This window comes from Acipenser ruthenus, chromosome 12, assembly GCF_902713425.1.
Source record: "Acipenser ruthenus chromosome 12, fAciRut3.2 maternal haplotype, whole genome shotgun sequence".
Taxonomy (NCBI): Eukaryota; Metazoa; Chordata; class Actinopteri; order Acipenseriformes; family Acipenseridae; genus Acipenser; species Acipenser ruthenus.
In genome coordinates, this window is record NC_081200.1 from 9,860,304 (window position 1) to 9,877,479 (window position 17,176).

A 17,176-nucleotide genomic window follows, 5' to 3' on the forward strand; every position below is an offset into this window, starting at 1 on the left:
CATGGAGGGTGTGTATTTTCGTTTCTTTACTGTCTTGCAGTTTAGAAATAAAAAATAATACAGCGTTATTTCCACCGGGTCCCAGCGCTGCTGGCCCCGCTGTTAAGCGACTTCTGCTGGCTTGTCTCAGACCGCCTACTCGGTGCGCTGTTTAAAAGCAGTCTTACGCGCTGCCGTGGTGACCGCTATTTTACCCTCACAACCTTGCTGTTGTGTGTGTGTGTGTTATGTGTTTTTTCTTACTGCCTTGCAGTTTAGAAAAATAAATAAATAAATAAATAAATAAATAAATAAATAAATAAATAAAATGTAGTATGATATCCACCGGCAGCTGTGCTGCGCCTCTCTGTTGAATTACATACACAGGCTTGCTTCAGCCCACATACTCGGTGGGTTGGGAAAACAAAACCATGGTGCAGCACCGTGCACTCCCCTGTACTGCTCTCCTGGTTGCCTACCGCAGCCACTCGAGTCTGGGTATCCACCCTGGTGTATGCTTTGCGCTACCCCAGGTTGTGTTGACTTCACGCGGTTAAGGCTGGGCCCCCCCAGTCGGCGCCCTCTGTGTTTAGATGCTCCATGCCTCAGTGTTTAGCACCACAGCATGTGAATAATACCTGCACTCGGTGCCCCGATGCTTCGTTGCACCAGTACTGTATTCTACCTCACTCAGTGTCCTCAGTGCGTCTGCAGCCTTGGTGCCTGAGTGCTTCAGTACACGGCTGAGCTGTACGCGGCGCTGGGCCTGGCCAGGCAAGCTCTTTCTGTGGCCCTAGCTCAGCCAATAACACCGGCCCCGGAGCTGACCCCGCCTGCACCGGTGGTTGCCCCGGATGTTACGTGCTGGCATCTGCCGTACTCGCCAGGCTATCTGGCCGGGCGAATGGATTATCACACTGGACTGAAAGAACGCGGATTCCACGTTGCTATTCGTCTAGTACACAGGAAGTATCTCCGCTTCGCTTTACAGGGGAGCGTCCTGAGTTTTCTGTGCTGTGGTTCAACCTCTCCTTAGCCCCCACACGTTTCAAAGTGCATGGATGCCATCCTAGCTCCCTTGAGGCTGTAAGTGATCAGGGTGATGAATTAGCTGAACGATCTGCCCAGTCGCAGGAAGGAGCAGTGGCCCACACAGTGCAAGTCTACCTGTCGGACGACAGAGTGGCTGCCATTTGCAACTGTCTGGCCCTGTTCAACTAGGGTTCACAGTATAATTGGTGTTGTGTTAAAAACTATTGGGTCTGATGGCCTCGGCTTCATCACCCACCCAACTAGGGTTAGAGAAAGCGTCAGTTCTCCAGGTGGCCAGGAGAATGTGGTTTTCGACCCTGTGCCAGCTGTTGCAGAGCCAGCCCTGGGAGATTCAACTTTGTTGGATCTCCTCAGTCAGGCGGAAGGCTCTCTTTCGCACTCGGAGCCACGCAGGTTCCAGCTATGGGTCTGGCCCCTGTAAGGGACTGCTGGCTAGCCCTAGGGCTATCGGACGCAGCTGTGGGTACCATGCAGAGCACTAGGGCGGACTCCACTAGGTTTTGTATACCTATAAGTGGAAGTATTTTCAAGCTTAGTGTCTGGCTAGAAACCATGACCCCATCACTTGCCCTAGGCCAGTCATATTGCAGTTCCTGCAGGAACTGCTTGGTGATGGAAGGTCACCTTCCACCTTGCAGGTGTATTCAGCAGCTATCTCTGCTTGCCATGCCCATTTCCTTAAAGGCGCACGGTGATTACGCCCTCCTAGGAGGACTGTTCTCCCCGAATGGAGCCTTAATATTGTACTAGAGGGTCTCACGAAGGCCTGTTTGAGCCCTTAAACTCCATTGAGCTGAAGTATCTGTCTATGAAGACAGCCTTCCTCTTAGTTATCACCTCCTTAAAGTGGATCAGTGAGCTGCAGGTGCTGTCTGCACAGCTCCTGCATGCGCGTGTGGGAGGATGGAAGCGGAGTGTCGCTGCGCACCAACACCGCTTTCCTCCCCAAGGTGATTACAGCTTCCCACATTAACCAGTCTGTGGAACTGGAGTCTTTTCATCCACTTCCGTTGCTTCAACGGAGGATGAGAGATTTAATTTTCTCTGCCCAGTGCGGGCATTGAGATGTTACGTGCTTAGGACAAGAGCGCTGTGTCAATCTGACCAGCTCTTTGTCTGTCACGGAACACGGACCCTAGGACAGCCCCTTTAAGCAGCATCTGTCACACTGGATTGCAGACACGGTTGTCGACTGCATATGGTGGTGCTGGGTTACCCCCACCTGGTAGAGTAGCTGCGCATTCGACTAGAGGGTTGGCTACATCATGGGTCCTTTTTAAGGGCGCTTCGATGTCTGAGATTTGTACTGCGGCTAGCTGGGCTACGCCGCATACTTTCACCAGATTCTACCGCATTAATGTGGTAGATCCTGCTGTGCCGTCTGTGGGCACAAGGGTCCTTGAGGGTGTAAGTTCACACCGCTAACCTCTGGGTTAGACAGTGCTTGTGCGTCCCTCATATGCTGCCGTTCCTTCTCCCTCGTGACGGCTCTGGTATACATTATCCTATACTTAATGTTGGTGGTCGTCTTCGACTTGAAAGGGAACGTTAGGTTACTTACCGTAACCCTGGTTCCCTGAAAGAGAAGACGGCCACCAACCATTAGGTCGCTCCGGTCGCCCTCATGGGTTCGGCGGAAAAAGAGGGAGATCTTCCGGTGAGTGACGGTTTTATACCCTCGGTTGGCGGGACCGAGTGCGTCATCACAGGAAGGGGCCTTCGGCAGCTCTGATATAGAGAGCTCAGTATTACCTACCTCTAGGGCAGGGAATATCCCATACTTAATGTTGGTGGTCGTCTTCTCTTTCAGGGAACCAGGGTTACGGTAGGTAACCTAACGTTCAGGCTCATACCAACTTAATTTAATATATACATAATAACTGCGTCTACAAAACTCTGTCCCCCCGCTAATTTTAACCTGAAGTCAATCTTAACTATAATAAGCTAATATATAATATCTTGTTTTCATTTATATCTTTTCATTTGATAAAAGTAACTGAATTCTGATCCCGAATAGCAAATATTAAATACAAAATACCATGTTGAAGTGTCTGTGAATACAAGTAAGTTAGAATTTTTAGAAAGCAATGTTTAATAATATAATGACATTCAGGAGAGGTTTTGAGACCTCCCAAAAAGTCTCTGGAATGTTATTTCCCTTAATATTTAAAACCATTAAGTGCTGCCTTTGAGAAGTGCTGCCTGTGTGATGTCATTAGCATGCATTCAATGTCAGGCTGGCAAAACTGCCTATAAGCGAGAATAGCCTATGGGACAAAATTGATTGACAAAAAACGGTATGCGCCATTGTAATGCATAAATGTGTTGCATTTACCAAGGTGCCAACTACTTGACAATGAGTTCCAGGGGCACCGCACAAAGAGCGTTCTCACTTTGCTGAACAATGGCTTTTCCAGGGGTTTCTAGTTTAGTAATCCAAACTGTCATGCAAATCCATGGGAACGGTTTCCTCCTCCCCTTACCAGCGCTGCTTTGTTTTACAATCTTAGCTTGGAGGGAAATTCAGCTAATTACCTGACAGGTTCTCACTTGGAAAGAGATTAACAAGTATTTAGCAGGTTAAGTAATGACTAAGTAGGGACACAGTTTCTACTAATTTGTTGTATGCAAAACACAAGCCCTACCTAAAAACTCAATACTTATAAACTCTGTTGGTTATTAGTATCTTAAAATTAGGAGGGAGTAACATCTGTAACCTCTGTGGGAAATAAGCAATTGAACAAATAACACAGCATTTTAAGCTATGGGTGTAAAATGTTCTTAATACGAAAAATAAAGACATAAAGAGAATTTACATGGTTTCAAATTGCAAGCAATTATAAAAATAAAAAATGTGCCTAGGATTTTTTTTCCATTCATGTTAAAAAGGCAGAAAACAGTTTTAAATCCACACATCAACATATTATTATTATTATTATTATTATTATTATTATTATTATTATTATTATTATTATTATTATTATTATTATTATTATTAATAATAATATTAATCATGATAATCATAATTTAATATGTGACTCCTAAATTGTATACTTGAAAACACAATTCTACTGTATAGGAATAATCTCATAGTATCAATTGCATAAATGTTTGTTTTTAGCAAATACTGTTAATTCTTTCTTATATTATCATTCTATTCATAACACGCTGCCCTAAGTGTGCTAACCATTAACTTGCAGCACAGAAACTATTTTTGTTAACCCAAACAAATACACAAGCCTGACAGTATATAGGTACTTGCTGAAATTAACTAATGATAAAACAGTTTTGTTGGTGTTACTAATTCTTTAAAACCATTTGCATGGGTTTGAATACTGAGGCTAAAGTGACCCATACAAGATAACACCTGGTGCATTTATATAGTAGCTACTGTTTACTGTTTAAGACACAGCAGGAGTCTTGTACAGTATTTAAACCTTTACATGCTCACCTTCTTAGTGGAGCTCCATGTGACATTCCTGGATTTGGCTAATGCATATGGTTCAGTGCCACATGAACTACTTTGGGCAGCATTTGATTTTTTCAGTGTACCGATGACAATAACAAATTTAGTGAAGGCCTATTTTGGAGATTTGCAATTCAGTTTTTCAACTTCAGAATTCAGCACTACATGGCAATGCCTAGAGGTTGGAATAATGGCAGGATGCACCATTTCTCCACTGGCTTTTACCATGGCAATGGAAGTAATCATTAGGGCATCAAAATGGGTAGTAGGAGGAGAGCGCTTGGCTTCTGGAATGCGATTACCACCAATTCGAGCATATATGGATGACATGACAACCATGACTACAACAGTAGCCTGCACTAATCGATTATTGGGCAAATTAACCAATAACATTGAATGGGCACGAATGCAATTCAAGCCCACTAAATCAAGGAGCATCTCTATAATTAAAGGCAAAGTAGTAGATAAAACATTCTTCATTAATGGTGAGGCAATACCAACAGTGTCTGAGAAGCCAGTGAAGAGTCTTGGGAGATGGTACGACGGGGATCTAAAGGACACAGTTCGTGTGGGAGAAGTTAGACAACAAGCAGTGGAAGGGTTGAAGAGCATAGACAGCTGCGCTCTACCAGGTAAACTAAAACTCTGGTGCTTTCAGTTTGGTCTACTGCCGAGGTTGCTGTGGCCACTGACTGTGTACGAGGTTTCTTTGATAACAGTAGAGAAGCTGGAAGCTTTAATCAGTTCATACATCAGGAAATGGTTGGGAGTTCCACGCTGCCTCAGCAGAGTGGGACTTTATGGTAAAGGAATACTGCAGCTACCAGTCTCTGCTCTAACCGAGGAGTTTAAGTGCGCCAAGGTCAGACTGGAAATGACATTAGTAGAGTCACGCGATAAATGCGTAAGGGAGGCAGCACCTGTGTTGAAAACTGGAAGAAAGTGGGCGGCAAAGAAAGCTGTGGAAGATGCAAAGGCTGCCCTTCGAATTGGTGATATCATGGGACAAGTTCAGCATGGAAGAGGGGGTCTTGGTTTCAGTTCAACTCCTCCTACATGGCACAAGGCGGCCCCAGCTCAAAGGAGGAAGCTGGTAGTCAACGAGGTGCAAAAACAGGAGGAGAGGATGAGGTGTATAAAGGCCATTTCCCAGGCCAAACAGGGAGAATGGATGAGATGGGAGAGTGTGGAACAACGCAAGATTGGCTGGCAAGACCTATGGTCAATGGAACAGAGCAGGATCAGTTTCCTCATCAGGTCAACATATGATGTTCTCCCATCACCACAGAACCTAAACCTCTGGGTAGGAGAGGATCCCTCATGTCCTTTGTGTTCATCACCTGCAACATTAAGGCACATTTTGACAGGATGTAAGGTGGCTCTTAGCCAAGGACGGTTTACTTGGCGCCATGACCAGGTGCTGCGATGTTTGGCCTTAGCATTGGAAGACAAGCGTAAAATGACCAATAAGTTGCCACCTGTTCCATCAAAACATTACACACAAAAGACAACATTCCTCCGCCCAGGAGAGCAACCACCAAGAAAAGGTGTTAAAACCAATCCTCGCCCAGGACAACTGGAAGCTGCTAGAGACTGGAATATGCTGGCAGATGTTGGTCAACGGCTTATTTTTCCACCTGAGATTGCCACCACTAACCTTCGACCAGATATTGTCTTGTGGTCTGGATCAGCACGCCTTGTTCACCTGGTAGAGTTAACAGTGCCATGGGAGGATGCTGTAGATGAGGCGTATGAGAGGAAGAAACTGCGGTATGCTCAACTAGCCACTGAAGCGGAACAGCGAGGATGGAGAGTTCGGGTTTACCCAGTGGAAGTGGGTTGTCGAGGATTTGTGGCACACTCTACAACCCGGTTTCTCAGAGACGTCGGATTCAGTGGCCAAGAGTTGCGTCGCACAGTGAAGAACTTATCTGAAGCAGTAGAGAGGAGCAGCAACTGGCTGTGGTTGAGACGGAAAGATTCTGGCTGGGGACAGGTAAGTAAGCTGGGCTGAGTTGAGTGGGGGACGGAGGGGGGTGATGCTGGGACGCCAGAATCACCGTCGAGCCCTCTTGAGGTGTCGTGGGCTAGTCGACGAAACACTGAGGATGGAAGGTGCCCACTTGAAAACCCCAGAGATGTACCCTACTTAGCTCAATCCAGACGGTTGTCATGCTGATGCGCTGGGGAGGCCGCACTTTGGTTGATCCCCGGAGCCAGCATCGCAGCCGTTGTGTGTGCTGATGCGCCAGGGAGGCAAAATAAGCTGATCCCTGGAGCCAGCATTACACTTCAGCCATTAACACCAGACAGAAGGATATCTACATCATCATATGGAAGGAAACGTAAATGGATGGAGACACACATGGATCACATTAGTTTACTGTAAAGCTACGTCTTAGTTGGTGCTTATCTTGGCGAGAGCCGAGTTCAAATCAGCATGAAGTTTTAACATCTACTCTCGTGTAATGGAAATCGTAGTCTCTTATGTAATCCCCTTGAAACAAATGAATAGGACCTACCTTGTAAAAACATTGTTGAATAAAGGAAACCATATCGACACGTAGTGAAAGCTCTACTGGACAGTATATGACAAAAGCCAAACCCTTGTCCATATAAGATATGTTAGAAATGCTGGTTTACACAAAGAGCTCTTCATTTGATTCAAACTATGATGGCATTTAGATCTGGGGCAGTTTAAAAAACCTGAATAGACCCCACTGCTTTATAACATATGCATATAGACCCCACATGTGCATTTGTGGACAGTCATGGGGAGCTATGCTTGTGTTCAATAGCATTTATGTGAGGCTGTGTGTTCCAGTGGTTAAAGAAAAGGGCTTGTAACCAGGAGGTCCCCAGTTCAAATCCCACCTTAGCCACTGACTCATTGTGTGACCCTGAGCAAGTCACTTAATTTCCTTGTGCTCCGTCTTTCGGGTGAGATGTTGTTGTAAGTGACTCTGCAGCTGATGCATTGTTCACACAACCTAGTCTCTGTAAGTCGCCTTGGATAATGGTGTCTGCTAAATAAACAAATAATAGTAATTTATTTATTTTTCAGGTGTTTTCTTTCTGGGTTGAATTTACAATTAGTCATACTTGTTTTAAACAATGTGTGTAGGCTATCTGTGGCTGTATATTGCTCTGTATTATATGTGTGTAGGCTATCGGTGGCTGTATATTGTTCTGTATTATATGTGTGTAGGCTATCGGTGGCTGTATGTTGTTCTGTATTATATGTGTGTAGGCTATGGGTGGATGTATGTTGTTCTGTATTATTAGGCTTCAATTCTATTGGAGGTTTTTTTGGAGGTCAGCACAGATTTACCAAATGCAATTTAAAGAGTTCACTTGCTTGTAAATTAAGTCTGTACCATATTTGACTGGTTTCACAGACCCTGATTAGCATTAACCTTGGACTACCTTAACATTGTGTTTTAATTGGGAACATAATTTACAAATACCGGTACTTTGAGAATCAAGTTAAATATACCGGAGAGTTTCATCTGTGCAGGTAAAACTATTGTAGTGGCTTTGATTGTCACAAAAAAATCACTATCGTTTCAGTATAATCTTTTTTTATTTGGAAACCAGTTGACAAGCCTGAGTACTTCACAGAACTACTATATCGTGTTACCTCAAAGCCCCTTCACTTCAAAGTGATTTTATTTATCAGTCACAAGGGAGCAATGCACAAGTCAAACAGAATCACATTATACCCCTATACAATTCATTATGATCTGAACAATTAGGTGTGTTAGCTTGTGAAATGTTATTTAAGATGCCATGTGAAGCGTGTAGGAGTCGCAGAAACTAACATCCTACAAATTATGTGTTATGACACCCTCAGCCATTTTCAATCGTTTACCTTAGAAATAGGTTCTGATGCAACTAATATTTTGACCTTGAATAATAATTTGTAGTGTTACTGACAGTGGCAGAAAGATGAAGGTTATTTTATTTTATTTTTTTTAATTTATTTTTTCTGGTACAGTCAACCATTGCCAGTATAAACCTTATTCCATATTTCTTTTTAAATCTAACTTTCTTGTTTTGGATTTCAAACTGGACTGTTTCCTGGAGTACCTGGACTGATTAGAGAATTTCTTCTAGTTCACAATTTCTAAATTTTTTAGGGTGTCATAAATCATTGTGATAAGGGTCTTGTACATGTTATTTTCCGTTTTGTTTATCTGAAGCTGTTATTGTTGCTACAATTGGGAGTTCACCAGAATAAATTTGATCTGCCATTGTATACTGACATATTTATGTTGAGATGTTGAGGTCAAATGCCATATAACACAATCCTCTTATTCTGTTTTGTGCCAGCTAACATCTCCTGTCACAGCAAGGATTGTCATTGTTCTGGAAGAATCAATTAATTATAAATGAATGATACTCTAGGGCACAAATATATTTTTAATCAATTATATATATATATATATATATATATATATATATATATATATATATATGTGTATATGTGTGTGTGTGTGTGTGTATAAAAGGAATTAGAAATCAGCCAGATCATTTGAGAGAAGAAGAAGAAAAAGTCCCTTTACTTGATTTCTTGTTGGTTTGTAGTTTACAGTATTTCTCATTGTCCTTTGTTATGAGGAAAGCATTCACCTCAGGCAAGGGCTTACCTTGTTTATAAACAGAGATTTACGACGAATGAAACAATGAAGGTGTTTGCTTCACATTAGGAAGTGACTAGTGAGCACAATGATCTTTACAGGGGGGTGACAAAGTGTGCCTGGAAGTGACTAAATGGCTTCTGCTTCACACCTGGCCCTTCTAGACATGCGTTAGTTATCAGCTTTGCCTGGAGAGGCATGGCTTCATGCTGTTAACAGGTGTTCAGAGCTATGGGGCTCTCCAGAATATATATATATATATATATATATATATATATATATATATATATATATATATATATATATATATATATATATATATAGTAATTGTGTTTTGTATTTTGTACTTCTGGTTTCTACACTTCCTTAAAAATGAAATTATTTAATAGGTAGGATACACAGTGGTTAAATAATTGAAATACATACAAACAAACAAACAAATACATACGTCATGAAATCAGCGATGTCTATTGGTTTACTCAGAAATCTGGCATTTGTCTGTTTTATTCTGTGGTAAATATATATTTTTTTAGGATTTACCCTTAAGGTCTGTCCAAGGTTTTTTTTTCACTCAAATAAAAATGATATTATTATTTAGTACAAATTTGAATACAAAGTATAAAGCTTGAAACAATTACTGTTTTATAAATATTTATTGCACATGCTAGCCATGTTCATTTTCCATAAGACTGCTGACATTTCCATGTGTCATCCTTTTCAGTTCTCTGTTCTGCAAAAACAGATATCATCTATTGCAGAGATCTCCCCAAAGCCACCTTTTGTACAGAGAATGGTACATCACTTCATTTTCTAAAACAGCAAATGTGAAAACCTGGATAAAAAGTACAGTTGACGACTGTGACTTCATATGTCCTGGTTTATACATTTTAAATGTATTGTTTTAACCACTGGCCATATATGTGAGGCTGTGTGGTCCGGTGGTGAAAGAAAAGAGCTTGTAACCAGGACGTCCCCGGTTCAAATCCCACCTCAGCCACTGACTCATTGTGTGACCCTGAGCAAGTCACTTAACCTCCTTGTGCTCCGTCTTTCAGGTGAGATGTACTTGTAAGTGACTCTGCAGCTGATGCATAGTTCACACACCCTAGTCTCTGTAAGTCACCTTGGATAAAGGCGTCTGCTAAATAAACAAATAATAATAATAATAACGTTAGAGAGCATATGCTTTGAGATAGTATCTTCACATTTGATGCACAGCTGTATTCTAAGTTCATTTTCATAATGGTTGTTGTCCAAAAAAATTTAACCCTATTGCAGCCTCTGGTCATACTATGTACTTTATCTATTAAAATTATTTAATTTGTTACATTATATAAGGTAATGGAATTAACTTCACCTTATATTATTGTCATATTTCCTGATATTTCTTTCCAATTCCATTCTCGGCTGTATTCTATGACTCGGACAGGTTTTGCCTAACATAAAACCAATCTGTGCTTGCAAGCTATTATGTTCATAGGCCAATATTTTAGTGTTTGGGGGGAAATGCTTTGTTACAAGAGTACATCTGTTTCACTCCCCTACCATTATGAAGGTGTATACAACCAAATTTTCACAAGTTATAATAGTCCCAAGCATCCATGAAAAACAAACAAACATGCATACAAATATCCATACAATAAAAAATACAAATACAGTATTTTTTGTGCTTCAAGAAACGTAATATTTTGAGCATTTTTAAAGCTCTATTTTTTTCTTTCTTTTATAAAACAACAAAATTCAGTCTTCATTGTAATTATATATGGAGCTGTGTCTAAGAAAAAATGTAATCCTAGGCATTGTTCCCTGATTTCCATGGTAACATGAACCCAGTAGCACTGGAATTTTTTTTTTATATATATCTAAAAATAGAGCCACTTATTTATGTATTCTTTCCGAATCATTGAGCTGAACAGAACTGGGTGCAATATGGTAAGAATCAGGGTGATGCCAAAGTAAACAACAATTTGTCATAAACGACTTTCAAAGAGGAAACAAGACACATTTAAGCATGCGGCTATTATATAAATTACCTGTTGGTTATAATATAATCATTTTAGGTATTTTTGGTTGACAATTATCACTTATTAATTCAGAATAAATTGGCCTTCAGCAAGTTATCAGCTTGTATGTGCTGACTGTGATGTTGATATGATAATTTTGCTTGAATATTACAGTTAAACTCAGCTGCGCTATGGTTATGAGTGTGCAGAGATTTCAACAACTGACAAATGCTTTGTTGACATACTGTTAATGGCATGGGTAGTTGATCAAAACAGTGGTGAATCTGATGTTAGCACTTTAGATAATTCAAATAGAGCCTGTTATGTCACTTGGCATTTCTCTCTCTGTTAATATATATATATATATATATATATATATATATATATATATATATATATATATATATATATATATATATATATATTAATACCAGTGCTGCTGTTTGGATCATAACATATAACCCTGTTGAGAGATATGATACTTATAGTATGTAACATAATAAATACTTTTTTTTTTCCACTTCCTTTCTGATTAAGTAAATTTGACAGGTGCTGTCAGAACAGCTAAGTGTTACTTGTTTTATTTTCTATGTTCCACAGGGGAGCAGAAGAGAAATCCACATTACTGCCACACTCTTTCCCTTATAATGCCTCCATGCTGCCTTCATAATGTGTTCCCTGCTGTTTCACTATATTAAATATTCTATTACAGTTGAAGCTAACAAATTATATCCAGTAATTCAGTATAATTTGTATTTTAATGGTAGAATATAGCCTATATGAAGTTGTGCTCCCAGTGGAAAAAAGAAAATAATCTTCATGAATAAACTACATCCTGTTATATTTTTGCTGTGCACCACACACAAAAAAAATGTATTTCTTTTTATTTTTTTGTATATGTTTTATAAAACAAGGAATATATAAAGCTCTAGGTTAAATGGTTTAAGAGGTGGGAAAAAAAGATCTCAAAGTCACTATGAGTATCTTTCAGGGTCTATTCAGATATGGCTTATCTTTTTTTCACATGCCTACTGTTTTCAATGCAGAGAATGGTCTTTTCTAGAGACCGGCCCAGTGCCATCCCTCATTCAAGGTCTTTTATGCGCCTCTGTTTAAAGAAGCTGTCAAGTTCTTTCTCCACTTGGCAGAAAAGACCACATCTACAGTACAACAGAAGTGACAGAAAGGAAACTTTTTTGTTGGGTTGCCTTTGTGCAAAGTGAGCGAAGGAGAATTTTAAAAACATGTAATTTACTCTCAAGGCTTTTACTGTACGTAGCTTTAGTGATGGTAATTTCATCCTTTGTAGGTGTGAAAAGATAACCATCAATCAGTTGTCAGTTGGTCAATTGCAGAAGTGATGAAAAGAAAGTGGTTGAACAATCACTACTGTGGACACCTAGAGTATTCAGCAGTGTCAGGAAAACACGGAAAGTGGATTTTTTACAAGCAGAACGGGCATCCAGGTGCGATAATCCTAGAGTTTCTGTAATTGAATATATATATATATATATATATATATATATATATATATATATATATATATATATATATATATATATATATATTAGGCCACAAAAGCTTTGTAGTACTCTGGGTTGAAATTAGTGAAATATTTAAATGTAGAATATTTGACCATTCCATATAACCGTCAAAGCAGATTTGTTAGTGTATTGCTATTGCTTAGTGCAGTGCTGTCTGCTGGACCAAATTAAATGTATCTAAAAAAGTAAAAAAAAACTTTCTAGACTGTTAGACATTTTGATTTCTGGTTACTATTTTACAAAATGTATATTTTTGTTTAGTTGTGTACTATTTGTATGACCACTTCTATTTACAGTTACTGTAATATAAGCAATTGAGTAAGGAAGGGACGTCTACTGTTTAACTTTATATATCATTAGAGTGCTAGGATTCTTCTCATAAATACAGTGTGTACATTTTCATTTTAGAGCAAAACTGAACCTGAGTCAGCTGGAGTATACTTTAGAATCAAGTGCATGCTGATATCGGCATATTTAAATCTTAAAAAATGTTTATTGAGAATGCTGCTTGTATTTGAAAACATCCTGTTTTCCCTTCTTGCAGAGTTTCACTGATATTGATTTTGGTCTATTCCTTTAGTGGGTGAATGAAAAGGATTACAGGCCTGCAAAAGGATGAGATACCATCAGCTTGTAATCCAGCCCATGGTTTCCTAGCTACCATATTGTCTATTCTGTTCCGCTATGTGAAAAATGTTGAATATCAACAATGGGTTTCAGTGCTGTATTGTTGAGTTTTGTATGAACTAATCTTGCTTCACTAAAAAAAGACCTACAGCTTGGACAAAAGTCTGTAGCCAGTGCATTCCTAACTCCCCTTGCACTAAGGCTGACTGAGGCTGTGGGAAGACATATAACTCTTGTGCTCTGTTTCTTTCTTAAAAGTCCTGTGGTGTTGCATTCAGGTACTTTGTCCTGGTTCCACCTGCATGGGCTCTGAGTCTGGGAAAATCCCTGGATATATCTGCTGGTCTAGGCCCTATAAAGGCAGCTGTGTCCTGAGTGTGAAAGGTAAGCTGTGTGAAACTGCTTTGCTATCGCCAGTTAAGTGTGCCAAATTATCTGGCCTACTGTAGAAACTTTGTGCTCAGGTGCGATCAGATACAAAGTGCTCCATTATTTGGAGCCACCAAAGAAAGATGGGGGTTGTTTTGGATTTCTGTACTGAAAGCAAATAAGCATGCCTCCAGAGTAGAGACAAGTCCGGGCAAGGGGAGTGGGGGTTATATGAGTACCTGGCTCAGCTTGTGCTTTTTCTTTGGCTTCACGGCCGTTGACTGCGACTTGCACCTGAATAGAAAACTTGATGCTGGTTATTTTTCTTATAATCGCAGGTGTTTCACATGTCTGCACTTCAATAAACAAAAGAAATTAGCAACAAAATATGTTTGTGAAGGAAGAAGTTGTGTTTTTTTAAAAAAAATAAGATTTGTGAAGGCAGCAAGATGCCTTGCATTCCTTTTTAATTAAAAAATCAGATGTTTCTGAAACGTGGTAGCCTGGTTTCTGCAGTGAACAGAAAGAGAAGTACAGCTGATATTCAGTGGGGGTGTGTTCGATGTTGTGGTTGGAATGGGGAGGGGAGCAGTTTAATGTAAACTGAAAGGCTTCTCTTAGTGTTAGGTTAAGATTCTTTTAGTGTAATCATGAATTAATTTGTTGTCAGTTTTATTCAAATCACTCGTCGATATTTTAGCAATCACATTAGTTTGTTGTACTTTTTGTTGTAATAGTAACTAATTAATTATTGACCAAATATGAATGTAAAACTTAAGCAGTGCTTATAGTTTGCTTAGATTGTTGGTTATATCAGTATTGTATGTTGTTGTTGTTATAAGCCTTTTATTGTACGCCTTTTATTCTGTTGATGCTTATTTTTATTTGATTTTTATTTTATTATACAACAAGTTCATACATACTTCAAAACCTAAGGTAAAACTTATAATAAAGTTAAGTCGATAAACATTTGGGTTACTTTCTTAATCTCTGTACGTTTTAATTAAATTTAAAGGTAAACATATAAAAACATTTTAAATAAATTGTGTTAATAAAAAGTCTCTTTGTTTTTAAGCATGCCTTTAATTGAAATGTGGAGGGAGGTAAGAATGTTCTGCAGTGCTTACCGTATCGTATGTAGGCTCTGGTTACAGAAGGAACACTAGTGGTGCAGTAGTAGCAAACCCTGTGCTCGCTTAACCCTCCCTCACACAGTGGAATGAAACTCATTTTTGATCCTGTGCCTGCAGTGATGAGCTTGAAGTTTTCCCCTTCCTTGCCCATCATTGTCAGCCAATTATAGGGTGGAACTGAACTAGAAAATCTGGTACAATCTGGCAATTAGTATAAAGGGTTTTCAGTGTAGTGTACAGGCAGGGATGCAGGAGCCCCAGCAGCTAGAAAAAAATAGCTTTGATTGGGCACGGACACTGGCTGTTAGTGCTGGTTGGCTACACCCTAAAGATTCTAGCTCCTACCCTTCAGGACTGTGCAGGAAAGTACCACATTATGGGACTTCTCTTTATGAATCTTTTTCTTCTTTTTCTTTTCAACTCTTATATTGTCAATTTCTCTTTTTATCAATTTGACCATTACACAGACCCATTGTGAGTGTAGACACAAAGGACCAAGTTAGCAACAGTATAAGAACCTGACTTCTTTAAGTAGAGTAGTTTTGTATTATTATTATTTGCAAGCTTGACAGTAAGCCTTATGGACAGTTTTTTTTTCTTCTTCTTTTTTTTTTTTTTAATAACTTTTGTTATTGAACGTAATTCTAGTATTTATAAACTTTGCTGTACATTAACAGTGAGTGTTTGTTTAATAGTTATAGATCCAAAATATAACATTGTGAAAACTGCTATGTTGGGATGAAGAATCAATATTGATGGCATGAACTAGCACTACTGCAAGTGCATTTTTATTGTACCGAAATAATAAAATACACTAGTGTTTTCTTATGGTAGAACCCAGACATTATACTTGCTGTCGAAACATTAGATAAAAATTAATAGTAATGTTATGATGACTTTACTGAGTGTATTCTGCTCCACTATTGGAAACCTTACATAGTCTGTACACTTCAAAAACTTTTCTGTGGTGTGATTGTATGCACTGGTGAATAGAGGTACAGCCCATATTCAGCAGTTCATTTGGCATTCTGTTTTTTAATGAAGTTCAAAGAGCTTCCAAAAGCCCTAAACCATAGCAAATCTGTAATTTCAGTGTTCAGCATTAACATTGTTACTCCAAAACTGTCTTTTTCATGTCCAGTCCTCGTCAAAATGATGGAAGCAGCATATATTTTACTGATTATAAATAGATGTTCGAGGATTAAATACTCGCAACTTATTTATTATAGGTCAATCTTCATTTGCTTGCCTAATCATTTATTCTCCAAAAAACTAATGGATATAAATACAAAGCACTACAGTTTTGATGAGTATGATGCTGTGGATTAAATGTGGTGTACTACAACTGTTGTTCATTTGACATTTTTTATTTAAACTAGACCCTTTGTTCAACTCACCATTTGTGTTTCTAACTGGATATGTGGATGCTCCTTAAGGCCTGATAATACAGAACAGGCAGGCAGCAGCAATCCAAGATTCCTTCTCCCAGATCCCAGAAATGCACCTCTGCCTAACCTCAATGGAGCAGTCTTTGTTTTCCTGGCTTTGTGTACATTCTCTTCACACTCTCCTTCCTTTTGGCCTCTCTGAACTGAGACTGCCAAATTAGCTGTTCAATAAATGCAATTTGTGGAGGTGGTTTGGTGATGTGAACATTTATCCTCAGGGCTGAGACTCAAACACAGATCCTGCATTTTACTCTGGGCACTGGAATAATGCAATCATTGCCAGTCAATCTAAACTGGGCTAGCATTATTTATTCCTTTTAGAAAATGCACCTTTGCCTTGCCACTTGTTTTCCTTTTAAAGAGGATCTTAATTCTGGGTTGATGTGACGTAATTAAGTTATTGGAGTAATCTTTTCATATTTACAGTAGGACAAAAATACCAGCTTTTTTTAACCAAGTACTGTATAGCCTAGTGCTGTAGACTAGGCTGTAAAGTTTAGTATAAATAAGTGGTAGAAGAACAAAAAAATGAAAAAAACTATATCAAGATCACATTGGAGGTTTATTGTTATTTTTTGGAGTTTCTGTTTTTCTTATTTTTCATTCTTTTTTGTTTTGCTAGGGACAGTCTTAATTCTCACACACATACATTATTGAAGGCAAGACAAGCAAAGATCTGTTTGCTGTATTCCCTATTTATTACGGTCTGCGGTAAAGGGAGCTATTTGGCATGACACTGGTGACTGACCTTGAGTGGAGAGAAAAAGAGAGAGCTGTGAAAAGGAGAGAGAGAGAGAGAGAGAGAGAGAGAGAGAGAGAGAGCTGTGAAAAGCAGACGGATTCCAGCATTCAGAAAAATAAATAAGCAGACAGTTCGCTTGACCTTTTTGACACAAGTGGAACAATGTGATAAT

The 17,176-nt window shown here is 39.3% G+C and overlaps 1 long non-coding RNA gene across 1 annotated transcript in view; it reads left to right on the top strand.

The window, feature by feature from the left end:
* The first annotated feature begins 13,481 nt into the window (after positions 1-13,481).
* The window catches only part of LOC117417326 (uncharacterized), a 41,555-nt gene continuing 37,860 nt past the window's right edge, over positions 13,482-17,176 (top strand). The window contains exon 1 of the long non-coding RNA XR_009330681.1: positions 13,482-13,696. This is a non-coding gene — a long non-coding RNA (uncharacterized LOC117417326). The remainder of the gene's footprint in view (positions 13,697-17,176) is intronic.